Source organism: Podarcis vaucheri (assembly GCF_965113315.1).
Source record: "Podarcis vaucheri genome assembly, chromosome: 7".
NCBI classification, from domain to species: Eukaryota; Metazoa; Chordata; class Lepidosauria; order Squamata; family Lacertidae; genus Podarcis; species Podarcis vaucheri.
Window position 1 is genome coordinate 70,092,794 of NC_138765.1, and position 13,859 is coordinate 70,106,652.

Consider the following 13,859-nt stretch of genomic DNA (forward strand, 5'->3'; position numbering starts at 1 on the left):
GGCTTATCTGGTCCATTAGTCTGTTTACTATGGTGGTCAAGCAGATGTTTCTTTGGTATCCTCAAGACTGGATTGCTACAACGTGTTGTTTGGGGAGCTACCCTTCAGCTTACTTTGGAAATTGCAACTAGTACAAAATGCATCAGTTAAGTTCAGGCTTCCTCAACCTCTGCCCTCTAGATGTTTTTGGCCTACAACTCCCATGATCCCTAGCTAGCAGGACCAGTGTCAGGGATGATGGGAATTGTAGTCTCAAAAGATCTGGAGGGCCGAGGTTGAGGAAGCCTGGCTAAGTTGCTCTGTAGGGCAATGTCTCATCAACATGCATATCCTCCAGCATTTCTCTAATGAAAATAGGGATGCCCTAAGTCCATCATCATCATTTTATTATTTATATGCCACCCATCTGACTGGGTTGCCCCAGCCACTCTGGGCAGCTCCTAACACATATCAAATAATAATAATAATAATAATAATAATAATAATAATAATAATTTATTTATACCCTGCCCTTCCCGGTTCAGAAAACCGGGCTCAGAGTGGCTAACAACAAATTTAAAACACTTAATTGATGCAACAAAAAACAGCATAAAATACAGTATAAAACATGAATAACAATAAATTCAGAATTCAAAAATCAATTTAGGGGGGAAATCCATCCAATAAACATTAGATGATCACCAGGGCTAGCTGGCTGAATTAGTGCTATTTGGGCCAGTGAGGAGACCAGGGGAGAATTAGCTGTGGGATCCCAGAGCGGGTAATCTTCATAAAAAGGGGAGGGGGAGGGAAGGAAGGGGAATAAAAGATCAGACTAAGTTCAAATTGAAAGCCAGGCGAAATAGCTCTGTCTTACAGGCCCTGCGGAAGGAAGTTAAATCCTGCATTAATATATTTATTATAAAATCCCAATAAATTTATTTTATTAAAAATCCCAATAAATATACTTTATTAAAAATCCCAATAAAGGGCTCAGGGGTGGCATAACTCCATACCCTCCAACAGTTCTCTGACTTGTTATCATGAAAGATTCACAACTGGAGCAAATGTGCTTGAGAAACTTTCATGCACTCAGGAATAAGGATTGAGCTTCCAGGCACGGGCAACTAGGGTCACATAGAGACTGACACCGCCATTTATATGACTTTCAGTCACTGTGGGTATTCGGGAAGGGGAGCTGTCACTAAAGGTTTGTTTCGACACATTCCTGCAAGCTCAGTTTTAATTTGTCTCTTCTTTTTCTGCAGCAGAGGGTATGTGGAAACAAGAGCAAGTGGTCCACCTGCTCAGGTTTCCCAGTTATGGAAATTCCCTCTGGAAAACTGATGCCTAAATGTGACTCAGTTTTGCCTTTGGGGTAGGAGGGTTTTAAAAACAAAAAACAAAAAAACTTATTCATAGCCAAATATGATAGAGATCAACCTATTCCTGTTCCATGTTAGTTTTGTATGCCCTGGTCCATTCTGATCCTTTTTTGCAGAGGGTTGTTTTTTTAAGGATATGCCCCCTAAAATATGCATTTAAATTGTATGTGTGGGATGCGGGTGGCGCTGTGGGTTAAACCACAGAGCCTAGGACTTGCCGATCAGAAGGTTGGCAGTTCAAATCCCTGCGACGGGTAGTTCTGACATTACGGGAGCCAGAACCCAGTACAAAAAGAGTTCTAGAACTTATATCTGAGTATGGTCGGGTTGCGGGATTTAAGTTGAACAAACAAAAAACTAAGGTTCTGACCAAGAATTTGACACTTACAGAAACAGAGGGGTTTCAGAGAGAAACAGAATTAAATGTGGTTAAAAAGGTGAAATACCTAGGGATTTATTTGTCTTCCAAGAATTTGAATTTATTTAAAGATAATTATGAGAAATGTTGGTTGGAAGTTAAAAAGGATTTAGAAATTTGGTCAAGATTGAAACTCTCCTTGTTGGGAAGAATTGCAGCCATAAAAATGAATGTATTGCCGAAAATGTTGTTTTTGTTTCAAACCTTACAGATCGTGGACAGAGTGGAATGTTTTGGAAAATGGCAGAAGGATATATCAAGGTTTGTTTGGCAGGGCAAAAAGCCCCGAATAAAGTTTAAAATATTAACTGACTCGAAAGAAAGAGGGGGGTTTGCCCTGCCGGACTTGAGGTTGTATTATGAAGCTGCAGCCTTCTGCTGGTTGAAAGATTGGTTTTTGTTGGAAAACACTGATGTCCTAGATCTGGAAGGTTTTGACAATGCTTTTGGTTGGCATGCATACCTATGGTATGACAAGGTTAAAGTTCATAAATTGTTCAAAAACCACATTGTCAGAAAAGCAATTTTTGCAGTCTGGATGAAATACAAAGACTTATTAGAGAGTAAAACCCCGAGGTGGCTATCACCGGTAGAGGCCAAGGCTCGAAAAAGACCCAACATGGAGGCCTACTGGCCGAAATATTGGGAATTAATTGAAAAAATTGGAGACAACTGGAAGTTGCAGAGCCAGGATAAATTAAAAAACAAGGTGCGAGATTGGTTACACTATGCTCAAATTCAAGAGGTTTTTAAAATGGATAAAAAAGTTGGTTTCCAGGTGGAAAAATCGAAACTAGAGACAGAATTGTTAGAACCAAAGATCAAGACTTTATCGAGAATGTATAACTTGCTGCTTATGTGGAACACACAGGATGAGATAGTTAAATCTGCCACGATAAAATGGGCACAGGATGTTGGACACAACATTATGTTTGAAGACTGGGAAAGGTTATGGAACACCGGAACGAAATTCACGGCATGTAGTGCCTTGAAGGAAAACATTATGAAAATGATATACCGGTGGTACATGACCCCAGTCAAGCTAGCTAAGATATATCACCTGTCTGACAATAAATGTTGGAAATGTAAGGAAGGCAGAAGGGACATTTTTCCATCTCTGGTGGACCTGCCCAAAAGTGAAGGCTTTCTGGGAAATGATCTATAACGAATTGAAAAAGGTATTTAGGTATACCTTTCCTAAGAAACCAGAGGCCTTCCTCCTGGGCATGGTGGATCAGAAAGTGCTAAAGAAGGACAGAACTTTGTTTATGTATGCCACTACAGCAGCAAGAATTCTCATTGCAAAGCACTGGAAGACACCAGATTTACCCACGCTGGAAGAATGGCAGATGCAGTTGATGGACTACATGGAATTGGCTGAAATGACTGGCAGAATCCGCGATTTGGGAGAAGAAGCAATGGAGGAGGACTGGAAAAAATTTAAGGACTATCTGCAAAAATATTATAAGCTGTATGAATCTTAAGATAGTGCATGATAAGGAAATGTTATGCTTTAGCAAATATGATTAAGTAAATGGTAAAATAAGTGATAAAAGAGAAAAGGAGACAATCTGAATCAAATATGTTATGTTTATTTTAAAGGCATTAAAATTGAGATACAACACATTGAAGTTGAACACATAACAATTGAAAGTTACAATAAGGTATGAAATAAGGTAACAAATTGCTGACATTGTTAATTTAAAGAACGCAGATCCGGAAGGTGTGGGGAAGTCCAAACAGGGATTTATTGAAAGTTGAATAGTTACATATCTATAACCTCTTTTTTCTTCTTTTTTGTTAAAAAAAAAAATTGTTTCTTGTATTTACTCTTTTTGTGTTATGTGGAACGTATAAAATTATGGAAAGAAACGCAATAAAAAATTTATTAAAAAAAACAAATCCCTGCGACGGGGTGAGCTTTTGTTGGCCGGTCCCTGCTCTTGCCAACCTAGCAGTTCGAAAGCACGCAGTGCAAGTAGATAAATAGGTACCACTCCGGCGGGAAGGTAAACGGTGTTTCTGTGCGCTGCTCTGGTTCGCCAGAAGCAGCTTAGTCATGCTGGCCACATGACAAGCTGTACACCGGCTCCCTCGGCCAATAAAGCAAGATGAGCACTGCAACCCCAGAGTCATCCGCAACCAGATCTAATGATCAGCGGTCCCTTTACCTTTACTTTTACTTTTTATGCAGGTTATATACTAGAGGCCACCATCCTGGCACCTTCTTATGATGCTCACAAAAGATCTCAGTATGTAAATGGAATCATAGAATGGTAGAGCTGGAAGGGACCCCAAGAGGGTCATCTATTCTAACCCCCCGAAATACAGGAGTCGCAGCTAAAGAATCACTGACCAGTGGCCACCCAACCTCTGTTCAAAACATGCTCAATTTCTCTTCAAAAGACCTTTCTTATTTAGATCACAAAGAATATAGATAACACCAGCTCACAGCCAGTCCTTTTATAATCAATGGTTTATCCCATGCAAGGAAATATAACTGTGTGGAAATATAACTGGGATGTGCAAACAAATATTGATTTGTGTATTTTAAAAATAAAAAGAAAGATGAGAGAAGAAACAAACCACAAGAAACCTTCTGTTCTGCCAAAGTTTTCTTCCCTTCTCCTTACACCCCCCCCTAAATAATTTGTCTGTGTTCTCGCCTGCATTGCAGGGGGTTTGACTAGATCAGGGGTCAACTTTTTCAGCAGGGGGCTGTTCTACTGTCCCTCAGACCTTGTGGGGGGCTGGATTATATTTTGGGAAAAAATAATAGTGAACGAATTCCTATGCCCCACAAATAACCCAGAGAGGCATTTTAAATAAAAACACACATTCTACTCATGTAAAAACACCAGGCAGACCCTACAAATAACCCAGAGAGGCATTTTAAATAAAAGGACACATTCTACTCATGTAAAAACACACTGACTCCTGGACCATCTGCGGGCCAGATTGAGAAGGCGATTGGGCCGGATCCGGCCCCCAGGCCTTAGTTTGCCTACCCATGGACTAGATGATACCTTGGGGTATCTTCCAATCTGCAATTCTAGGGTTCTTTGCTCAGCCTTTTTCAGGGCAAAATGAAGGCTTCCATTCTGCCTCACTGGGTTTATTCCTATTCATAGGGACTAGTGCCACCACTAGGCTTATTATCTTATTGAATGTTTGTTTGCTTTCAACAGACCCGTTTTGTAATATACATTGTAGATGATGTTATAAGAATTGCAGGGATGATCAATGTGATTTGGGCGCCTAGGAAAAGCAGTTTGAGATGTGGTGGGTAATGTCTTTGACTTTAGGCAAGGGCTGAGCCAGTCTTTTGGGGTGGGGTCTGAGCATGCTGCCAATGATGGATTCTACACCCACAACACACCAGTCAGAGCAGGGACCATCCCCATTTGGCACCCTTGAAAGCACATGAAGCAAAATGGAATCCTATACATGAGAATTTCACCCAAATGTTCCCTCTCCTTAGATAATGTTCAAGGGCAGTTTCTTTCCCCATAAATTGGTGGTGAACATTGGAGGAAAACAACAACGCAGCACCAGAGATGAGGGAGGAATTTGCTTTTGTTTGCATTTTAATGGAATAGTACTTAATCTGCACTTCTTGAGCCAATCTGCAAACTGAAACACAGCCTTTCTCCAACCAGCCAATGTGTACAGAAATATACATGTCTGGGGAAAGTCTGCATAAAAACACGAATGTCAGTGAAAATAAGATACAAAAATGCATTATATTGGGGAAATTGCTTGCAAAAATGGGTATTAGTCAAAACTGCATATAAATGTGTTTATTGGGGGAAATTTGGACTAAAATGCTGATTAATTTTCATGGGGGTTAAAAAAAAATCTGAAATTGTTATGGAAAGCTAGATAACTGAAGTTAAAAGTTTTAAAAATTAAGAAATAGAACTGAAATTGACAACAACAAAAAAAATTGAGTCAGAACTCTCCAGAACTCAGTTCCAGCACCTCTCAGGTGGACCCCATTGCCATTATAAGAGAACAAGGATCATGGTGAGTTTTGGCATCTCTTTTTCTAGAAAAATAGCACTGGTGAAACCTTATGGTTGCAAAGAGTTTTATGCTTCAAGCTTGGAAGGATAAACACTAGTCAGACTCAGACTCAATGGTCTGAAGAACTTACCGCCCTTTCCACATCATAATAATCAACAATCTTGCTTAGAACCACGAAGGCAGCGGTTCCCAAACTTTGTTCTCCACAGACCACTTGAAAATTGCTGAGGGTCTTTGAAGTCCACTTAGTGGGGGGTTTTTCTGCCTGATGTAGCAATAGTAATGCTCTCTGCTAGGCGTTGCATGATTTTAAATTGTTGTTGTTGTTGTTTAGTCGTTTAGTCGTGTCCAACTCTTCGTGACTCCATGGACCAGAGCACGCCAGGCACTCTTGTCTTCCACTGCCTCCCGCAGTTTGGTCAGACTCATGTTTGTAGCTTCGAGAACACTGTCCAACCATTTCGTCCTCTGTTGTCCCCTTCTTCTTGTGCCCTCCATCTTTCCCAGCATCAGGGTCTTTTCCAGGGAGTCTTCTCTTCTCATGAGGTGGCCAAAGTATTGGAGCCTCAGCTTGATGATCTGTCCTTCCAGTGAGCACTCAGGGCTAATTTCCTTAAGAATGGATGCATTTGATCTTCTTGCAGTTCATGGGACTCTCAAGAGTCTCCTCCAGCACCATAATTCAAAAGCATCAATTCTTCGGTGATCAGCCTTCTTTATGGTCCAGCTCTCGCTTACATACATCACTACTGGGAAAACCATAGCTTTAACTAAACGGACCTTTGTTGGTAAGGTGATGTCTCTGCTTTTTAAGATGCTGTCTAGGTTTGCCATCGCCTTTCTCCCAAGGAGCAGGCGTCTTTTAATTTCGTGACTGCTGTCACCATCTGCAGTGATCATGATTCCCTGCCCCCAATTCAAACTATAATGCCGTAAAATACTATATGAAATTAAAGGAGCAATAAAAATCCAATTAAATATGAACATTCACGTGCCTCTTCCAGCGTCACTTCAGGTCCATCACTCTCACCTTTGTTCCCATCTTTTCTTTCTCCCCTCCCCTTCTCCTTCCTCTTCCTCTCCCTTCCTCTCTTTCTGGCTGCTAATCCTCTCCACTCCATTCAAGTTGCCTCTTCTTTCTTCCTCTCTTCCAATGTCTTTCACATTGCTAATCCTCTCCGAAACTGCCTCCCCCAGTCACTTCCAGTACCCTGCCTCCCCCAGTCACTTCCAGTACCAGGTTCTAAAAATGGCAAAGCAGCTTGTTCTGTAAAGCCGTTCTTTACAGACATACCCCATAGAATCACAGAAGCATAGAGTTGGAAGGGACCCTAAGGGTCGGATAATCCAACCCCCTGCAATGCAGTAACCACAGCTCAAGAATCTCTGACAGATGGCCACACAACCTCTGTTCACATACCTACAATGAAGGAGGGTTCACTGCCTTCCCCGGACAACCTGAATGAAGTTAACGGGCCACTTATGTCCATGGACCATAGTTCAGGTCCTACTCTATATGAATGGTTTCCCCAGCCATTCTGGGTGGCTTCCAACTGAATACAGTGGTACCTCGGGTTACATACCTTCAGGTTACAGACTCCGCTAATCCAGAAATAGTACCTCGGGTTAAGAACTTTGCTTCAGGATGAGAACAGAAATCGTACTCCAGCAGTGCGGCGGCAGCGGGAGGCCCCATTAGCTAAAGTGGTGCTTCAGGTTAAGAATGGACCTCTGGGACGAATTAAGAACTTAACCCGAGGTACCACTCTATTAAAAACAATACAGCATCAGATATTAAAAACTTCCCTAAACAGGGCCGCCTTCAGTTGTCTTTTAAAAGTAAAATAGTTGTTTATTTCCTTAACATCTGATGGGGGGGGGTGTTCCACAGGGAGGGTGCCACTACTGAGAAGGCCCTCTGTCTGGTTCCCTGTAACCTCACTTCTCACAGCGAGGGAACCACCAGAAGGCCCTCGGCACTGGACCTCAGTGTCCGGGCTGAACGATGGGGGTGGAGACGCTCCTTCAGGTATACTGGACCGAGGCCGTTTAGGGCTTTAAAGGTCAGCATCAACACTTTTAATTGTGCTCAGAAACATATTGTATATGTTTAAATTAGTTTTGACAGTCTATTTTAATCTCTTTGGGTGGGTGGACTATGCTTACTGTTAATGAGAGAGCTGAGTCCCGCTCCCCCCCCTTTTTAATTTTCTTATAATTGCAATAACTTTAAAAGAAAGAGAGATCTCAGGATAAGTTGGAACGAGAGGTTTCAGAAGCGTTAATACTGCCTACTGAAGAGCTCTCTTGTCTTTTCTCTTGTCTTCCCTCTGCATGTTAGCTACCTCTTTTCTCCTTACTGCTGACAGGAGACAAAGCATCCTTTGCCACAGGCAAGGGGATTTTTCTGTCTCTCTGAAAGCCCCAAATACTCTGCACTTCATTACGTCCATTCAGATCAGGCTGCGCTGAGTGACTGGCTGGTCATTGCAAAGCAAATTTGTTTGGGTTGGTACTTTGAAGGCAGGCAGGGAATGGGGAAAGCAATGTATGGCTGCCAGACAGAGGCCATATTCACAACATACATTTAACTTTAAGCAGTCATGGCTTCCCCCAAAGAATCCTGGGAGCTGTAGATTGTTAAAGGTGCTGAGAGTTGTTAGGAGTCTTCTATTCTCCTCAAAAAAAGCAAAACAAAAACAAAAAACCGAGACATCACCTTGCCAACAAAGGTCCGTATAGTTAAAGCTATGGTTTTCCCAGTAGTGATGTATGGAAGTGAGAGCTGGACCGTAAAGAAGGCTGATCGCAAAAGAATTGATGTTTTTGAATTATGGTGCTGGAGGAGACTTTTGAGAGTCCCATGGACTGCAAGAAGACCAAACCTATCCATTCTGAAGGAAATCAGCCCTGAGTGCTCACTGGAAGGACAGATCCTGAAGCTGAGGCTCCAATACTTTGGCCACGTTATGAGAAGAGAAGACTCCCTGGAAAAGACCCTGATGTTGGGAAAGATGGAGGGCACAAGAAGAAGGGGACAACAGAGGACGAGATGGTTGGACAGTGTTCTCGAAGCTACCAGCATGAGTTTGACCAAACTGTGGGAGGCAGTGGAAGACAGGGGTGCCTGGCGTGCTCTGGTCCATGGGGTCACGAAGAGTTGGACACGACTAAATGACTAAACAACAACAAATTCTCCTCAAAGAGCTATAATTCCAAGAGGGCTTTAACAATCAATCCCTCTTCACAGCAAGCTCTGGGTTTTACTTGAGATATTTTGTTTTGTCCTGCGTTTACGTAGTTTTTTGGAAACTTGATTGAATGCTATTGTTTGTACTTTTATTTTTAATGTAAAACATTTAGAGATTTAATATTATATAAGGTGATATAACAATGATATAAATGAACAAACAGCCATGAAGTCTACATGCTCTGTCCTAGAGATGCGCTGAACATATAATTTTGTCCCACTTTAGTCTTGCTGGTACTCAATCATAGGTCTGTACCCTTCTCCTTGTGTGTGGATTTCTTGGGTGGGGGGATGCATAAAAAGCCTGCATTCAAACTACATGCACCAGATCCTATCAGTTTTCTAAATCCTGTAAAACCCATTTGCATTTCCTTTCCTCTTCAATCCTGATGACTAGAAACATACTGATTTGAAAATTAAAGCCTTGAGGTCTCAATATTCCATATTATGTCTTGAAGTGCATTTAATTAGACCCTATTCTGGGTGTTAGTCTCATCCTTATAGACTTCCAGGTTCCGGTTTCTGCATAGCCTACAGCTGAATAGATGAATATTTGGAGGAGGACAAAACTAATAATCTACCATTAGAGAAGTTGTTGAGATTCTCAACTGGCATTTGGAACATAGCTGTCAACGTTTCCCTTTTCTTGCGAGGAATCCTATTCGGAATAAGGGAATCTCCCTTAAAAAAAGGAAATGTTGACAGCTATGATTTGGAGGCAGGAAAGGGTTGCATGAGAGTTAATATATTTAATCCAGAAATGTTGGAGGTCAAGAGAGAGAACAAACTCCGGGATAGAAATTCAACCTCTTTTGGACGGTCCTGTAGCACCAAGTTCATAGCTTGTGGATTTAGCTTTATATCGGGGTGCACAGGTGGCAGTGGTAACCAGGAAAACCTTTCCCAGGAGAAGCCCGTATGCCAACTGCATATGTTCCTGAGCTGACCAGAGCTTCTAACAGCCTCGGTCCAGTATACAGGAGCGTCCAGAGCCAAGGGCCTTCTGGTGGTATCCTCACTTCAAGAAGTGAAGCTACAGGAAACCAGGCAGAGAGCCTTCTCGGTAGTGGCGCCCGCTCTGTGGAATGCCCTCCCATCAGATCTCAAGGAAATGAACAACTATTGGACTTCTGAAGACATCTGATGTAGCCCTGTTTAGGGGAATTTTTAATGTTTGATCACTTTATTATTATTATAATTAATATTCTGTTGGGTGCTGCCCAGAGTGGCTGAGGAAACACAGCCAGATGGGCAGGGTATGAACAATAAATAATAATAATAATAATAATAATAATAATAATAATAATAATAATAATAAGCCTTGGTTACTTCTAGGCTGGATCATCACAATGCATTCTGCTTTTGAGCAATGTACAGAAATACTGGCTGGGACAGAATGAGGCTTCAATGGTGCCGGGGGGGACTTGCCTTAGGAATCACATTGCAATGGGGTGGGGAAATTCAGCTTGAGGGCTGCATTGCCTCATGGGAAACTAAACTTGAGGTGGGTGGGAGCAGAGGCAGAAGTGGATAGAGCAATGTATGTGTCTCTTACAGAAGCATTTCATGTATTGCAGGGATTCCACCCAAAGCAGAAATTTCACAGATCTCCCCAAGCAAGCCAGAGAAATTATTACTGCAGTTTAAGAGCACACTCCATCCAGGCATTCAAGGACAGCAAGGAGCATGGCTGTTAAGGGGTGTGACTTATGGGAAAGGGGCCTGGTCTAGGAGGGTCTGTGTTTGGGAAGAGCCCGAGGTTACCTACTCCTGCATTACAGCATAAGGAACATATGAAGCAACCTTATGCAGAGTCACAGCATGGGGTCCATCTATCTCTATACGGACTGTCAGTAGCTCTCTAGGGATCTCCCAGCCGTATCTGGAGAGTTCAAAGAGTTGACTTCCTTTGGTGATAACCCTGGTGACAGCAGCCCCACTGCCCAAGGGGAGTGTCCCAGGCAGCAGCCAGGAGTTGGTTGGGTCAGGGAAACCAGCAACACAAGGCCCAGAGGTTCTGGGCTTAGGCACTGATAACACCCAGGGTGACCCTGCCAGCCAGTAACCTGTTGAGCATCCTCCAAGTCAGATCCTCACCTACCCAAGGAATTATTCCACTTTATGCCTAGGGCCTCACACTCCCCCAGTCTCTGCTTGAATAGTGTAGCACAAACAATGGGAAATGTGAGGGTGGGAGGGTGGGGGTGACCAATGAGAGTAGGAGCCAGGCTAGGGGACTGCCTCTTTAAGGCTCACCACGCTTCAGGAAGGGGCGGAGCCTGCCAAGGGCGGCCTGACACAAAAGGGAGAAAAGGCCTCTGTTGAGTAAGATACCATCGGAGCTATCCATGGTCCTGAAACGAAGGCTGCTGCAGCCACCATCACCCACACTATAAGCTGTCTTCTGGCATTTGTCCTTATCACAGCTAGGGCAGAGCAGCATCTATGAGCTTTTTCCCTCTTTGCTCCTGCAGCTTAAATTTATTTTGCTTTGCAAAAAGTGCTTCATCATCTGCCCCAGACCTACTAATATCCCTTAATGAGTTGGTAAGCAGCCACAGAGCCTAAATATTCCCTCCCCAAACTTCCCATCCTCACTAACATTTCTGAAGCCTTTGTCAGCAGACCTACCACCCCACATCCCACTCTCCTCTGAAACAAGTCCCTCAGTCCTTACATGTTAGCCTTTTCCTTGTTTTGGAGCACAACTCAGCCCAAACCAGACTGACATTCCCACCCAACCACCACAACAGAGACCAGCATGTCTGCTTAATGTTGTCTCATGATAGAGCAATGAGATAACATCCATGCAGTTCGGGGTGAGGCCTCCATACATTGTTGGAGGACAACTCTCACAGTCACTGATCATTGTCCATACTGGATGGCGCTCATGGGAGTGAGAACCTGGGATGGGTTTGCAACACAGGAAGTTGCCTTGCACTGATTCAAACCCTTGGTCCGTTTTTAGCTCAGTATTGGCTGCCCCAGGCTTTCCAATGTTTTAGGAATGGGGCTACACAACCCTACCTGGAGAAAGCAGGGATTGGACCTGGGACCTCCTGCATGCAAAGCAGATGCAGAAGTCCAGCAATATCTGGAGTGTTACAGGTGCCCTGGTATAGTCACGGCACCTTTTTGCAATTTGCCATGAGCAAAAGAAGCATTTCCTATCAAATCCCTGACAGGTGTCTACAACGTTCTACAACATGAAGAAGAAGAAGAAGAAGAAGAAGAAGAAGAAGAAGAAGAAGAAGAAGAAGAAGGGAAAATTAGGTTTCACATTCTTCACCAGGATTTCAAAACCACCCCCTTCCACCCACCTCTCCAAGCGGCCACCTAACATGATGTGTCCTGCTAGGGATGCCATTTCTCAGTGACGTCACCAGTGCTCTGAAAACATTGCCACACCCCAAGACGACCATTTCAGATGCTTTGGCCCTCCTTCTTACCTGCCTCCAGAAGTTGGCATTGATGCCCAAAAACTTGTGAAAAGGTGACTGGGCAAACCACAGGGCCGGACGTCATAGCTGAGGTCTCCATAACTTTGACAGGGTCTCCTGGATTAGTCATATGCAGGAAGAGACTTCAACCTTGGAAGTCTCTCTCTCCTCCTTTATCACACCCCGTTAAGTGAAGAACGCAACGAGACGGGAGCAGGCCGCTCACTGAGAATCTGGCTCTGAGGCTGCTGCAAGGGAACTAGGCTCCTTTTCGAAAGACACTTTCTGCAATTGGTAAAGTGCTCTCTTCTCTGGCGCAACCCGTTCCAGAAAGTCCTCTTTTGAAGCCTGTCAAATCAAGTGCTTCCTTGTAGAGGATTCCAAACGTTTCCCGAAATGCACCATCGCACACCCCTTCATACATGTGCTCGGGAAGATGTTAGCAAACATTTAGGCACCAAGCCTTCCAAGCTTGCAAATCTCAACTCTTTCCCCTGTTGTTTAAAGTCTCTGGTTTTTGGTTTCTGAAGAGGGAGATGCTCTTCCCGGCTCTCGCAAGGAACCAGGATCATCTATCACTCTGTCAGGTTCCCAATGCTCCAGGAATTGTTGACGAGGCAAAAATATTTCGGTAAGGTGGCCGGCGATTTGAGGCAGGCCCCGATCCAAAGCTGCTGGACACACACCTCTCTGACTGCCACTGCTACCACCGCTGCTTGCCTCTTTGCTTCCACTAACTCATCTTCTTCTCTGCCACCCCCCTCCTCGGCTGCAGTTGTGCCACTTGACAGCTCGCAAGCATCCACTGACGGCACAGTCCAGTCTGCTGCCTGGCATCGGTTTGTGGTTCGTGCCTCCACTCAAAATCTCCTCTCCCTCCCTCCCAATCTGAAACAGAGAAGCAGGAGGAGCTTCCGAGTGTTGCCTTTGCATCTGCTGCAGTCTTTTCTCCTCCTCCACCCCCCCCACTTACATCCAACTCCAACACGGCAATGAAAAAAAGAGAAAGCTCTTCTGGAAAAAGATGGAAACAGCAAGCTCAAGAGAAAAGGACCCATTTCAAGCACCTGCCTCCCCCCACCTCTGTGTTCAGCAAGGATGAAATGATGATGAAGAGGACCAGAGGATGTGTCTCCCCTAGAATATAACCCTTAAGGACATGATAGAGCCCTGCTTTTTAAAGAATTGGGGGAGCACAGAATTGTAGAATTGGAAGGGACCTCTGAGGGTCATCTAGTTCAACCCACTGCAATGCAGGAATCTCCAGCCTCTACAAGCCAGACAAAATTATGCACCTAATGGATGTTACTGCATATTCTAGACCCTGTCCATCTCCCTCCCTCTGTTGTCCCCCCCCCCCG

The 13,859-nt window shown here is 43.8% G+C and overlaps 1 long non-coding RNA gene across 2 annotated transcripts in view; it reads right to left on the reverse strand.

Moving 5' to 3' along the window:
* The window catches only part of LOC309536472, an 81,657-nt gene extending 68,281 nt beyond the window's left edge, over positions 1-13,376 (reverse strand). For both annotated transcript variants that reach the window (XR_014221515.1, XR_014221516.1), the window contains exon 1: positions 12,508-13,376. This is a non-coding gene — a long non-coding RNA (uncharacterized lncRNA). The remainder of the gene's footprint in view (positions 1-12,507) is intronic.
* Between the last annotated feature and the right edge of the window lie 483 nt (positions 13,377-13,859).